Source organism: Haemaphysalis longicornis, unplaced genomic scaffold (assembly GCF_048455015.1).
Source record: "Haemaphysalis longicornis isolate Haplotype H1 unplaced genomic scaffold, Haemaphysalis longicornis Haplotype H1 scaffold_13, whole genome shotgun sequence".
Lineage (NCBI taxonomy): Eukaryota > Metazoa > Arthropoda > Arachnida > Ixodida > Ixodidae > Haemaphysalis > Haemaphysalis longicornis.
The window spans coordinates 92,171,396-92,186,874 of NW_027526233.1; the positions used below are offsets into that span (position 1 = coordinate 92,171,396).

A 15,479-nucleotide genomic window follows, 5' to 3' on the forward strand; every position below is an offset into this window, starting at 1 on the left:
TTTGCTCAGTTCATACTGTCCAGTGTCTTCCGCTTCGTGGGGCCGCCATCCCGGTCACCGGCGGAGTATAGCCATTTCTTAATAACAGCTGCCACAGAGACCTTGTTTGCGTCGGGGTACCTGGGCTGTATTGACACTGAAAGAAAATTGAAAACAGACAAATAAGTAATATACTACACTGCAAAAATATCCACAATGCCCTTCCTGAAAAAAAAAATCAATTGATTGATTATGAGGTGCGCCGTAGCGGAGGGCTCCGGATTAATTTCGACCACCTGGGGATCTTTCACGTGCCGAAATCTCAACACATGGGCGTCCTTGTTTTTCGCCTCCGTCAGAAAGACGGCCACCGTGGCTGGGATCGAACCCGTGACCTTCAGCACAGCAGCACAACGCCCTTTCCACTAAGCCACCGCGGCGGGTGAAAAAAAAAGTATTACAAGCTTGCTTAATGCAATGGTATGACGTTAGCAATGACATCAGCGTTCCGCGCATAACTTTCACGAGGCTGTTTGCGACAGCAAAGCCACGCCTTTTCTTGCCTTCAGATCGTTTTCGCGGGTCTACACCAAGTTTCCCGCAGCAGACTACTTCGATGGCGAGTCCGCAGGGATGAAAAACCCCGGGACATTCGTTTCCCTCTCGGAACGCGCTTCATCGGGCCGCGCTCATGTTAAACTTGCTCGTCGCAGTTCCGGGCAAATACTACGGCGTCGTCAAGGTAGACTAGGAAGGTGTGCCATTTTCTGAGGCTTCCCCTCAGCTGCACTGGTCGCTGCTGTTTGCAATAGCAAAGCCACGCCTCAATTTTGTTCATAATGTTTTCAAGTCCACATTCTATGAAAAAAATTCTACATGCGCAAAAAGAATGAACAAAGCGGTGCAGATATGAGAAAGTTATTCTATTTTTTAGTCTAAAAATACAAGCACATGCAGTACTGGCAACGTCACACTTGAGGCCTCCGGATATGACGACAAAGAGCGGAGGCCCTACAGTTGGCTCAGCTTGAAAGTGTATATGCCATTATTTTGAATAAACGAGCCTAAATGTTGCCTTACTGCTTGTTTTTTTTGTAAGCATAAAAGCTTAACCGTGGGCTCAAAGAATACAAAAATCTATTGAGCCAGTAACAGAGAGCCTATGGCTCCGCTTCGAGCACGTGTGCCTTTCCATGGCGTGTTACGATGCACCACTGTTGACATCGCCTGGCGTCAGCGCGCATCGCCGAAATACACGCGAACTCGTTCCTTCACGCGCCGTATGCTGATGTCTATTCACGGCAGATATTGGCATCGATGGTAGAGGAGGCGTGGTCAGGGAGCATAGCAAAAGTGGACGGCAGCTTCCAGGTTATCAGTCCGTCTCTAAGTGTGGGGACATGTTTTAGCACTGGGAAATGCTGTTCCGTTCACTAAAAAATAGCAACTTTTTTTCTCTAGCAGTGATGGGCTGCCTTGAGACAAATTGAACCAAACTGTTTTTGTTGGCAAGCTATTATCTCTTGGAGACAGATATAATTCTAGTGGCACATTCTGTACTTCGCTACCTTTGCTTGCGTCGTAGAGATTGCGATCGCGTGATGCTTGTCATGAGGTAAATATGGAAGCTCTAGCTATATTGCTTCGAGTATTAGCAAGATGGGGGTTGTCTGCAAGATTGGTGCGTGAGACACAAGCATTCTCACTGCCAGAATTTCTCAAACATGACAAGAAACAGACACACCTGGCAATATTTGTTGACTATATAGCTCTGTGCTCAATTTTTGCAAGCCTCACAGCTTGTGTATATAGTCGAGAGGTAAGAAGCTGGAGCACTGTTTTGCAAGTCAGTGGTTCTAATCCCACGTTTTTTTTTTTTTTTTTTGCTGTGAGCGTTCTATAAGGTTTTTTTTACCAGAATATACAGCTGTTTCTTTAACCTTTCTTTGAACCCACAAGTGACGTTCACATGAAACCTCAATAGCAAGGCAGCGCTGAACATGGCTTCACACTAAATCAAAGAGAGGTAAAGATGGCACAGAGTTCAGACAAAGAGGCATGGCAACACCCATTGACGCAGCGGCAGGCACGTCACTTTGCGGGTCTCGTGTGGCTGCTTGTCCTCTCCTACTTGCCGGCATGGTACCACCGAACGACAGCGTCAAGAAGCGCGGAAAGGAGCTTCCCAGGTCAGGCCACCATGGGCTTAAAACTTCCAGGACGCATTTTTTGCCGCCGTCATTTGTCCCGCCATATGAAATGGGGGTCAGTGAGAAAATGAGCAGCGGATTTCCAGTTTTCGAGAAGAGGGCAGTGCTCTATTTGCTTGTAATTTTAAATATAAATTAAACAACTTTTTTATTTCTACACGGATATTGGCAATTTTTTTTGCATCTATCTCTGCACGACACGAAGAACAGATGTAGTGCCCAAAAAGTACCTGAAAGAAATGTGCCCGAGAAATTCACGAGGGACAAATCCACACACAAAAAAAAGGAAGCAGACAAAATGAGATTTGACGGACTAGCAATTGAATTTTAATCATGAGTGATAGAAAGATTCCACTTTCCTGCAAAATGTCTTATATAGGCAATTGGGGCGTTGCCTTAATGAAAGGTTTAAAGAGCACCCTGCGCAATGAGTTGAGAGGGAATGATTATGTGCGATCTTGCATCGCACGTACCTTCCATCATAGCGAACATATTTTCATGATTCTTGTAGGAGGTGATTGCTGGGACGATAGACTTTACCCCAAAATACATTACGAGTAGTCGAGGGAAAGTGCTGCGGGTCCCTTCGATAGGCAAGGGTGCGAGAAAAAGCCCACCAATGCCTACGCAAGATGCTGTGTAGGGACATTGCTGATGAGATACCTCTTTCATGTGGAAAGGTCTGCATTGGGCACACTGGAAGGTGTGTGAACGTGCGATGCCGTGAACATGAACATAACCTCTCAGTTGAGAACTGCACAAGTGGGCATAACCCCATCCATACCTCTGCAAGCGCATACATGACGCTCTTAAAAAGCAAGTGAAAATTGTCCAGGTGCAGTGATACATGAGGAAGGGAGATAAAGGAAGCTTACCACATAGGAAAGAACGGATTCGATTGTGTCAGTGACATTTCAACGGGTCTTCATATGAAAGATCGTATTTATTAGGCTGTGACTTTCCTTATCACAATTTTTTTTTTGCATGCAAGTGGAGCCACGTAACTTTGGCCTGCAATTATGTGTTCTTACGCTGCCTAAAAGTTAGGTGCTAGTCATTGCCTGTTCTCACCAGCTACTTTCTGTGATTGTCAATATTTCGCGCCAAGTTCAAGTATCGTTAAGATGCACCAACTCGCCAAACACGTCTTTCTAAGCTTGAAAGAAGGGATGAAATAGCCTAAAACACAAAGCAATCACACTGTGCTTCACGGCTATGCTAAAGAACCCACCAGTAACTATTAACAGCAGGTATTATCTAAAGCCTATTAAACTGCATGTCAATATCCTCGATTTTAAGATGCAGAAATCCCACAAACCTTGCGAGATTAGCAGCAGTGACGCACAGATTTCGCCCACTCTCATCCACAGCGTTTGTGGCAGGATCAGTAGTAAGGAGCTCATGCCAGGCACTGAAAAAAAAACAAGACCACACATATTTTACGGTACTTTGAAAATGAAAAATGGACAAGCAACCAAAACGAATAGAAAACCGGGCAAGCATTTTGAATGCTTGAGTAGGGTCACAAACTGTTACAAAATTGTAAAAACAATTCTTTCTCAAGATCTTTGCAGCAGCCATAAAAATTTTGGAATTTGTTAGCACCAGGAAATTAGTCTGTAAACAGGTCCTCTGACATAGGGGTTCCCTCCCACAAGTGTTGCAACGTAATGAGAGCATGCTTGTCAATCTTCCCACGAAAACCTGCCTTGAGTTGTTCGCAACACCCAGAAAGTCTCCATAGATGCCACCAATCTCTGTCACAAATGAAAGCATCTAGAACTGACAACCTTAGGTTGTCCAGTGCTTCATGTTCAGACGATATACGAAAATGCTATAAATCAGGGGTTGGCAACCCGCAGCCCATGGGGCAGTATTATGTGGCCCCCAGCACAATGGTAGACCCCTTCTCCTCTGTCACTTTCTACCTGAAGGCCGACATGGCAGTTTTGACCTCAACTGGCATGAAAGCTCGTGACATTCGTGCTGGAAATAAACATGATAAGGATTGCTATTCTAGTTTTGGACACTGCTTTCAATTTCCTCCCCAAAATTTATTTGCCTGCAAAGCCCCCCTCTCCCCTCCCAACCAATGTGCCCTCCGGCCCCCTTCGTGTCCATTGCACTAACTCTTTCGCTACCGCCGGAAAATTGACTAATTTTAGGGGTCCAAGAAAACATTTTTTTTCCTGCTAAAAAATTGGTTAGGCACTAACTGCAGGAACACAAAATGCAGATTATTTAACGGCCTTTCCAATAACACCAGTTTTTTAAAGGTTTTTATATATCATAGTTGTGAAAAAAAATATCAAAATCAAAATTTTTGTCAAGTTGTCGAAAAAAATGATAAAAAAGGAGTTGTGTTTATCAAACCACCGGTAGTAGAAAAAAAATAGAATATACATTTTGTAGCGAAACATTTCAAAAACACGCCCTAGAAAAAATGTTGACTTGCGCGGAACAGTTTGTCAGATTTGCCTGTTTTGGGCATTTCCTTCCTTTTCACCCAAGACGACAGCAGACATTTTTTTAAAGACTGGGCTGTAGCTTATGGCTCTCGACAATTGTGTTCAATAGAAAACACTGGCACCATCACTGAAGGATCTGTGTTTTCTCAGAAGGATCAGGCAGAGTAGGCCACCTTGGATACGTCATGGGAGCCCTGACATAGGCAGTTTGAGGAGAGGCACACATGGCATCACACTGATCTCGATGTCGAAAGGAAATCCATCCTTAACTTTTTCGAGCATGCACATATTAAAATTGACTTGAAATATGTTCTTCCGAACACTTACAGGTTAACCTTCCTGAGGGGTATTCTATTTAAAAAGAAAGCTTTTTATGTATTCATCTGTGCTTTGAAATTTTGTGCCAGCACTCCTTTAAGGGGAGGATTGAAGTTTTCACTATTCCCCACACTATAATGTGGCAAGGGCCCTGTGACACACTGGAAGGCAGCAGCAAAAAAATGGGCAGTCAGCAAACTAGATTCCTCACCATTGTGATGAAACCAAATCTTTGGAATCGCTGATCAAACAACCTTGTGGAGCTTATCAGTGTTTTAAGTGCAAAATGATATAGCCATGGTGTTCGTTCTTGCTTTAGGTGCTCACTCTGAGTAGAAGCAGGCAACTGAAGCTCACCTGAACCCTCAGGGAGTTCCAAGGGAATGCCAGGCATGATTTACATGATTTGCTGAAAATTCTTTCAACTTTAAAAGCTGCCATGCAGTTGAAGAGCCATCCAAAGAATGGTGCAACATCCTACCATTTGCAAAACAGCTTTCGTTCATTTTATGCTGCTCTCCTTATGCAACTGCATTGCAGCTGTTTGTCCGTCATCTTATCATTAGAAAATATTGTTAATTTTGACATGGAGCCCTAGAAGTTCTAGCAAAAAGTCAACACAACTGTTTTAATATTCAAATATTTTGGTTGTCCCCACACCATCCCTTAATTGAGATTAATACCCTAGTTACATGGCGGAAGTAACTGTAGTTGCGTTTAACGGTGGTTACTAAATTTTAACTGCGGTTATCGCAAACTGCGGTTTTGGCTGTTACATGGGAAATTCCAAGTGTGTCGACAGCGGTCACTTGGTTGCGAGCGAAACAAAAATAAAGTAACAAACTTTTAACCTCACGATAAAAACCAAAGGCGAAGCAGTGTAGACAAAAAATATCGTTACACAGTTGCTTCAGACCCAAACGCGACGCACTCGCGCACGGCGAAAAAGGGGCTTCCCCATCAGCTCGCGACCGGCTTGTTCTCGGGTCGGTTTGGTGTTGGGAACTTGGGATCGCGGTCGATATTTGACCGGCGCTATCTCTACAACTGCGAATTACATTACATAGCACAATTTTTAACCTTTATAATATCCACTTTGTCGCATGTGGAACTTCTTTTCCGTGATCAGATTGATTTCGAAGAGGGGCGACAAGCTGTTGCTGCCGTGGTCTGGGCTGGTTCGAGCCGCTTTCAGTGCCGTGCGGACAGGCACGCCGGCATGTTTGCAGGAATGGCCGACGTGCGCACGGATCGTTTCTGAGCGCTGAAAACGCTTCATGATTGCCTGCTTTGTCTATTTTTTTTTTTGGCAAACGATCAGCGGAATTTACAAATTTAGGCTTTTCTCATAGTTGATCGGGTGGACCGGGAAACGAGCTGCTGCTCACGTGCGGTCGTGCCGACTGCGAGAGCGACGCAAAGAGCACAAGCTCCTCTTGGGGGCAGCTTCGGGGGCTCCCGCTATTTGAGGCCTTCGTCTTCTGCGAACGCCAGGTGATTTTTTTCGCCTACGCTGATGCGCCGCCACTTGTGTGCAAACTGACTTGCGCGATTTTTGAACAGTGCGGCAGCGGCAACTGCGGTTAGCGTAACCGAACTGAGGTGGCCAAGCTCAGATTGCGTTAACCATGGTTAGCGGGGTAACTGTGATCGTGTAACTAGGGTATGAGTGTCCCAGTCCACTGTGGGAAACTATCAGGCGAGTTTTACTCATTACATAACCAACTGAAGTATGTGTTAAAATAGGCCATTTCAATCTCTCATTTGGAGAAACAAAGCCCATGAAATGTGTATTTTGAGAACACTTACTGATACAGTTCTGTCATTATTAAGCATCATACTACATTTCCCCACCTGTAACTTTATCAAATCAAAGCAGTGCATCTCAGCCGTGCTGCAGTACAATTAGCATTTATTCGAATAATCACTAAGATCAAAAAGCCTCATAGCAGCCACTGAGTAAAAATGTTTGTGCGAATGACGGGAAAGGAATGCTTCTATCATGAAAATACAAAACCTGGACCTCGTACTTACATTATTGCACTTTTACAGCCTACATACCGTTGGCTTTATTTCAGTTGTCTCAATTACGACATAGTACCGCATTTCCTCTTTAGTCTTGTGTAATAAAGCGAGGATATTGCAAGAAGCACACACCGCAAAATTCTGCGCATAGGTGTCCTCGCAGTGTTGAACCTCAAAAAAAAAATTGCCCCCACCTCCCCGAAGGGAATCGTGAGGAAGTGCGAATGCATTTCTTGCGCCGAGAGTACACGGCGTAGTAATTCTGCCGTCGCCTTGAGAGGCGCAGTACCGGCGAGGGGGAGCTGTCAGGCGAGGGGAGAGGCGCGCGCCGAGGGTGAGTGCAAACCTAACGGGGGGAGAGGCGCGCCAGCTGCAGAGCATGTGACGTCACGGCGCGAGGAGAGGGGGAGCAGACGCAAAGGCGCCAGCGCGCGGTCACGTGGGAGTGTGACGTCACAGCGCGAGGAGCGGTGCGGGAGCCGGCGCGGGCGCGCGCAGCCACGGCGCGGGAGGCGGAGCGCGCGCGGGTCACGTGGGGTGTGACGTCGCTGCGCCGTTGCTACAGACGCTCCTCTCCGCTCCTCGCGCCGTTGCTAGGGGAGAGGAGGAGGAGCGCGGACGGCGGATTCAGGGTCGCTTATAAAGTGCATCGCACTTAAAAGAAAAAAAAAGCACACGCAATAAGAAACAAACAGGCCCAATTTTTTTGCACTACGGCTATGAATGGTCAGTTGTCTAGATTGTAAAACTCTGCTGCCCCAATATTGTTGAGGCCACGGAAATGGCAAGGAACAAACTCAGTACACTCGCACGAGCGTTGCAGCCACAGAAATTGCAGCGTGCAGTCGTAGTTGACAAAGAAAGATGCCAAAAAAGGTGCGTATGTGTGTGTAGGGGGGGGGTGAGGAGGGGGCATCAGTAGTTGCTCAGTAAAGCCACCAGGGGTTGTCTTGCAACTAAAGGTAGAAAAAATATTTTCTTCAAAAAAAAATGTGTGAATGCATTTGACTACTCATGTTTAGCCGTACAGAACTTCCCAAGCTCACTGACGACTTATTTATAAGAGGTTTAGAGCCACGGCTTCTTTCTTAATAACTACGACTGCTCTAAAATTACAGCCAGGCTGCATTCTGAACTTTTCTACCAGAAATACTGTTTTGCAAAGAACAAGCTATTTGCCGCAGTGTTTCACTCAGCATCATCTTTACTGCGCTTTCAAAACAGCGGTTTATTTGTACTGCAGAAACGGCTTCCTCGAATGTTTCTTTTTTTTATATTAGCTTTCTAAGGAAGGTTTGCAACCTCCAGTTAAAGGTTAGCAGTGTACTGTGTTCACAATGGAAAAAAAAAAACAGTCGACAATATTCACGTCTTTGCTGCGGTGCTTACAGGATAGCGGCGGCCCATGCACTAGCCCAAAGCTGGGAAGCATGCCCGCATCACCGTGTGCAAGCAAAATACCTACAAGCTCCTAGAGCAAAATCTGAGAAATGTCATCACATCTAAAAATACTTTTTCCCTTTCGTGCAAGAAAATGCACTACAATTTCCTACTATCTTAACTGGACCTTTACAAACCGATACCTACCTCGACATCTTAGAAGCCCTTGATTGAGGTCTGTATTGTGATAACTGCTTAACGTTATCTACCTCCGCACTCATTCATTACTTCAGGCACCCCTGTCTCCAGGGACGTGCCAGGAGAAATGCACAGATGGCTTTTTCCACATCGGCATAGTGAATGGCAAAAAAGCAGCTGCCTCTTGAGCTAGTGCCGCAGCACTGACTGGAACATTGTCAGCTTGTTCTATTCCACGGTTATTAACACAGTAAGCTTCTAGCCAACAACAGAGGTTAGAAACTTGCACAGGATACTAAAAAAACTGAGCAAGCCTTGTCTATACAGTACAAGAACTTCTGAACTTGTGCTTGGTTGCTGCAGTGAAGTGCTGCAGTGAAGTGCACAGGCTGCAAATGTACCGTGTCGCATGTTGTCTTATCAGATTCATGGCCTCTGAGTGGTATATTTCGTCATGGCAGTCCTCTTGAATATAACAGCTGTACCCACATTTTTCACTTTTTTTTCCCTCCAGCATGCAGGTCGGCATGCCTTGAGTGAAAATGTGCAAAGGTTGCTTGTTCGAGCGTCACTGCACAGTTGTTGAGTACACAAAAAAATAACAAACACAAGATCGCTTTGCATTAAAAACCATAACTAAGATTTTGGGGGTCCCTGAGTGCTTCCGCCAATAGATTATCACGCCCAATTGAACATATTTGAATGTAGCACCTTTGCAACAATACGCGCTGTCATACGCTGTTTTTAGAGCCCAGTTATTGATTCCAATCCCATTATCTATCGCTAATTTTTGTTCCCTACAGGTTAGCAGTGTTCATTTTATAGACGAGAAACAAACAAAATTCAACCCTTTTCTAGTGCTACAGCTCAGCTCTGCGGGGACGGTGAGACGCACAGCTAATTCGTAGGGTATAGGAGTCGGGTGCAGCAATTGACTGGAAAAAGTGTGGCACAGAGAAATATAGCTCCACAAACCGCGATTTCGGTGAGAACCACGCACAGCATGGTCCACTTTGCAGCCTGTGTACAGCATACGCAATCCTCGCATGCAACTAGCTTTCACTCGCCTTTAACCCACTTTCTACTACCCTGTTATACTGTGGGTTGCAAACTGTTGAATATGAACTTACCAATTTTCAAATCAGATTAGGTGTCCGAATCAGCCATACAATACGCAGTCCAATGCGGCTGGTGGCATGTGGCTGGGGCCGTGGCTGCTCCCGCTGTCCTCCGGGAAATGCCTGACAGCTCCACACCAATCCCGGGCAAATGGCGCCACCCTTAGAAGGTTGGAAAATTGGGGTCTATAGTCAGGGCGCCTACCAAACTGATGCGTCAAAATTTCAATCAGTGCTTCAGCAAATTGCCATGAGCAACATGAGTTCATTCATCTCTAGGCAGTCTGAAAAAGTCACATGATGCTGTCATGATCAAGTATGCTGAACAATCAAAACAATAGAGGAGGTGAACAAATATCATACATGTGTTAAATTGAATTTAAATAGTTAAATACAAATACGAATGTTACTGTATTTAGTCGATTATAACACGTTTTCTTTTTGCAACCTGAAGTCAACCCGCGCGTTACAATCTAACACCGCAACTGAAGTTGCCTAAAATCCAATGATGCACCCAATTGTCATCAATGGCTACAGTTTTGACCATTTCGCAATCTATGTCAGCAAGATGTGTCAGAGTTGTTCGGGCCAACTACAAGCTAAGACCGACTTTTTCCGTTTCTTTGCTTTTTTTCTGTGGTGGTTGGCAGCGGGCGCAACGTTTTTCCTTTGTTTTCGCGCCGTACTTTCGTATTGAGGCATAGGTAACTTTCATTGCCCTCAAGTGTTTCAACACCGCTTCAGCTCCCCTTGTTACGGCAACGTGTTGCACTCAGTATGACCCATGCTATTTTAATGGCTCAAGAAATCGGGAATTCGGCAGCTCCCCGAAGAGTCAACATCGACTGTCTGTGGATGGCAGCTGCTGCGGGAGCACCGTTTTACATGAGACCCCTGCCCGAAAAGTTTCCGAGGGCCTTGCTACAGCTTCCACGTCGCATTACAAAAGGGTGTTGCTGATCTTGTCACCAAACAGTGTAACCGCCTTTTGGCGGTCAGTGTTGAGCTGATACAGCTCAAAACAAGTGATATCGCTCGACAGATGGGCTTCCTGCGAAGTTATAAGTGGCAAAGGTGGGCGCCTAGCCCAAGTGTTTGAAAAATAAATGTGCTTTTCCATAATTCCACTGGCCTCACGTGAATACTTTGGCGGCTCTTCTTTTTTTTTTTGGCACGACAGAAAGTTACCGCTTGAGTTACTTTAGTGGTTTTAATTTTTCTTTCTCGATGCGATGAAGTCACCCCTCACACTACAATCGTGGTCACATTACAATTCAGTAAACACGGTACGTGGTTGTCTTTGGCAGTATTATTGGAAGGGCAAAATTCAAAATTAGCATACACTATGTTCTCTGTGCTTTTTTTAGACCGATCTTGATCAGAAGAGCAAGACTATAACCAACAACAAAATGAAATCTTATTTGTGCCCGATCATCAATGAGAGAAGCTTTTGAGGTATTAAAAAATGATGGACTGTTTCAGGTACCCCTGCTTGGTACACAGGGGGGTTGCGGCCAAATCATAAGGGAGTACTGCCTTGCTGCCCCAATATCTACCTATAGTAGACCATGCAGGAGCACAAGCCAGCATGGGCTACTTTAGGTAAACCTAACCATCCGTACCTGCCGCAGTGGCTAAGGCATTGCGCTGCTGAGCACGAGGTTGCGGGTTCGATTCCCGGCTGCTGCGGCCGCTTTTCTGATGGAGGCGAAAAGCAAAAACGCGCACGGGTACGAGATTTCGGCGCACGTTAAAGATCCCCAGGTGGCCAAAATTAATCCGGAGCCCTTCACTACGGCGCGCCTAATCGCCGGCGTTACGTCAACGCGTTAAACCCCACAATCAATCAATCATCATCATCTACCCATCCGTACCATTGATGCATTTTATTTGCCAGGGCTATCAACATTTGCCCCCTCATCCCACCAAAAGGCTCTGATAAAAATCACGTGATTACGTTACGCCGTCGGATTGACTGATTGCAGGGTTTAACACGCTCAAGCTGCACATGGGCTATGAGGCGTGCAGTAGTGGAGGGCTCAAGATTAATTTTGAGCACCTGGGAAACTTTAACTTATGCTGAATCTTGAGACAAGGGTGTTTTCGCTTTTCGCCTCCATCAGAAAAGCCGCCACCGCGGCCAAGATCAAACCTGCATATATGGGCTCAGCACCACACCTTAGCCACTGAGCCTAGCTGCGGGTGCATTATGCTGTCAGTGTCTCAAGCTTGCGAATACAGTAAATGCTGCTTAGGTACTAACATTACCCTATAGTGCAAAGAACCAAACTTTTGACTACACCTAATTTACATTGTTTTGGTACAATTTGTTTTTTTCACATCCTTCGCACACTATCTAGCCAAATATATGTTCAATATGATGACCAGGCGGTTGATGCCTCGCCAGAATTACCACCCCATCAACATGTGCGGTCACTTTACTGGCCCGAAAGAATCTAAATCGTCAATTCTTATGATTTGAGAAAGCGAACTCATGATCTTGAGTAGCATGTGGCTATGCCTCATTTAAAAACAGAACCCAGCATGTAAACTTTTGTCTGCACACATTTAGAGGCACTAAAGCCATTTTATATAGATGAAAAAAAAATTTTAATTAGCAAGAATAAACAAAATATGGCAAAGAAAGCACAACGGTTCGTTTTGCTTCGACAAAAATATATTTGGTTGAAATGATTGATTGATTGATTGTAGGGTTTAACGCGCCGACGCAACGCAGGCGATGAGGCGCGCCGTAGTGGAGGGCTCCGGATTAATTTCGACCACCTGAGGATCTTTAATGTGCGCTGAAATCTCATACACACGGGCATTTTTGCTTTTCGCATCCATCAGAAAAGCGGCCGCCGCAGCCGGGAATTGAACCCGCGACCTTGTGCTCTGCAGCGCAACGCCTTGCCACTGAGCCACCGCGGCAGGTTATTTGGTTGAAATGAATTTGAACTCACACAACAACTGAGCCTGTGCACATAATGTAAGCACTGTGCTCACAGCATTTTGAGCAGTCACAGTATGCAGTCGACATAAAGAAATGAAGCATAAAGATGCCTCACTCCAGGTGCCACCAACAGTGCAGCTCAGTAGCATAGACATGATCTTATTTCAGAGAAAGGGGTGGGTGAGCTTGAATGCAAAAAAAGCGAAAGAAATTCATTCGACAGATCAACTTACAACTTAAGTTCACAAGTAACTTCGGGAACTTGCACGCACACCCAGCATAATTTCCCCACTTTTTTTTATTTTGCTTAACCCATTGCAAAACAGCCGGCTGATTAACTGACCACTGACTCCTTAAGGAAGCCATGTAAATTCAGTGCATAGATAGCGCCAAAAAATGTCAGGAGTCTGTATTCACAGAAAAGAACAGTGCGTTCCTGTATCTGCAAGAGATTCAGCTTGACTAGCTCACATTCACTGGAAGCATGCAGGCTATGCTGCCAGAAGTGTCTGCTGAGAGCACCATCACTCCACTGGCGCGGCATCCAACATCCAATGCATAGTGCTCAGTGACACGGTAATACAGAAGGGTCCATAGGTATAGAGGCGATATTGTGGCCGATATGCATGCATATATGATATGCTGCTGTCAGTTACCGCTGGTGCAGCTACACAGACCCGAGTTTGGCCCCAGCTCCAGCATTCCAATTACTTCTTGCGGCACTGGGACTGCACCTGCAACACCTTGTGCTTACTCACATTACAAGCATTATGACATAACAGCTGCCCAGCCTCAAGCAGATGTTGAAGGACTCTTCACCCAGAAAACCTGGTTTGCACAGGCACTACATCCTGTGCAAAAGAAATATAAAACAGGAATTCACTTTCTGCTTATATAAAAAGCTACATTCAACATAATTCGAATGTCCTAAACATGCAGAGCACCCTACCGCTGAAAGGGCTACCTACTACTATTATTCCTGTGGTAATGCAAGAATAAACAACTCCCACAAGTTAGCTGGCCATAATTCCTGCTGTTAAAGCCCCACATCACTCAAACGCATACTTCTAGGTCCAGTTTCTATTGCTGGGTTCCTATATCGGTCACTTAAATGCAGTACGTACCTGCTATTGCTTTTCATCTTGCCAGACAGCCCCCGTCCTGAAGCTCCAGCCACTTTTAAATGAAAAGGCTGCAAAGAAAAGTTACATAAGCACAAACGTCGTTACCTGCCAAAGTTAAAAGCTCACAGTACACTACACATTCCGAGAAGTAAGAACACTCACTCCATGATTGTTTTATTATCAAGACAGTTATGTCAAAAGACCTAACCACAGAATTGATGAAAGGTGCTTAAAACCAATGCTATGTAAGCGTAGATAGCGTTTACAGCAATGTGAAATATACTTCGCCTAGGTGCTCCTGAACTACAAACTGTTTGAAGAAAACAAATAGTTTCCAAAGAAAGAGAACGCGAAAAAGGGTCAGGAAAGGTTTTCAGCCAGTAACAAGACGATAAAAAAAATATCAAAACTTTCATTGCCAAGTAAAGATTTTCAAACTATTTCCGGTTTTCATTTTTCTCAAGGGAAGTTTTACGTCCGACAAGTTCAGCAGTCGCACATGATATTTTGCTTTGTTCAAAGTGGCACACCTATCGAAATAAAACATAGGCGCGGTGAAACCGCACGGCCGCATATAGAAATAGACCTTATGCGATAAAAACCGCATACGAAACAAAACACATCGATTCCTCACGATGTTATCAAGAGCACCGGCAATTATTTGAAGCTTCCTAAGGCCCTTCGCTGCGCCCACCACCTGTCCGTCAGCAACGCTAGACATATCGAGCAGCACCAGCAAATTGCATTTAGCTTGCACGAACCACAGCGTGAGACTGACGCGGAAACGAGAAATCAAACCAATAACACGTTTCTGGCACCGAACCTTACTCGCGCTAGAAAAGGTCCAGCAAAAAAGAACTTACCGAACTTCTTTGTCCGGGCACAGGAAAACGCCGCCGTTCTTCGATCGTTTGCCGCTGTATTTCAGCTTATCCTTAACCTCACGTGTTTCCAACGTGGCAAGCAGGCTTTATCCACAAAGGGCGAACACAATTTACGACGGTATATCGCACAAAAAACATGAATAACAACACGGACAATGCGCAACCACGGTCGACTTCGCCGCCAGCACTCGATGGAAAAATTACATCGGAAACGACCGCAGCGCCGAAACGGCCAAATACATGAGCAGAGTTACGACTTTATATTTTAATTCAAAGTGATCATACAACATTGCGAAATTTTTTAATCTTAAAAGAAATATTTATTGAAAATTGTCATTGCTTTCGGTGCGCACAAGTATTCCAGTTTAAATAGAATCCTAATCGGAAGCGACTGCAGCGCCGAACACAAGAGCAGTGTTCACTCTTTGTATTTTCATGCAAAGTGATCACATAACATTGCAAAATTTGTCAATCTTTAAGGAATCATTCCCTCAAAATTATTATTGCTTTTTGTGTTCACAAGTATTTCAGTTTTAATAAGCTCCTGATTGCAACTTTCCCGATCGCTGCCTTCTTGCTCCCGGTCTTTCCCGATTGGCTGCCAGTTTTGGCCAGAAGATCTAAGCCAATCAGGTTGTATTTTTGGCGCATGGCAGCGCCCTGAAAAAACCTCGAACGGGGATGATGATGGCGAGTAAAAGTCTTTGAATCGGGGTGCGGCATGTTCCATTTCACCTGCCGCTATCTCTGGCTCTGATTCCCTGCGCCGTACGTGGTCTCGTGGACTTGTCTCGGTCATAACCAGACAAATGAAAATTCACG

The 15,479-nt window shown here is 45.1% G+C and overlaps 1 long non-coding RNA gene across 1 annotated transcript; it reads right to left on the reverse strand.

Moving 5' to 3' along the window:
• LOC144164144 (uncharacterized) lies at window positions 1-14,825 on the reverse strand. The gene is made up of 5 exons (XR_013321074.1): window positions 14,637-14,825; window positions 13,774-13,825; window positions 9,709-9,858; window positions 3,508-3,600; window positions 1-136 (listed from the first exon to the last, which is right to left on the reverse strand). It is a non-coding gene; the product is annotated as an uncharacterized LOC144164144 (long non-coding RNA).
• Window positions 14,826-15,479: the final 654 nt, after the last annotated feature.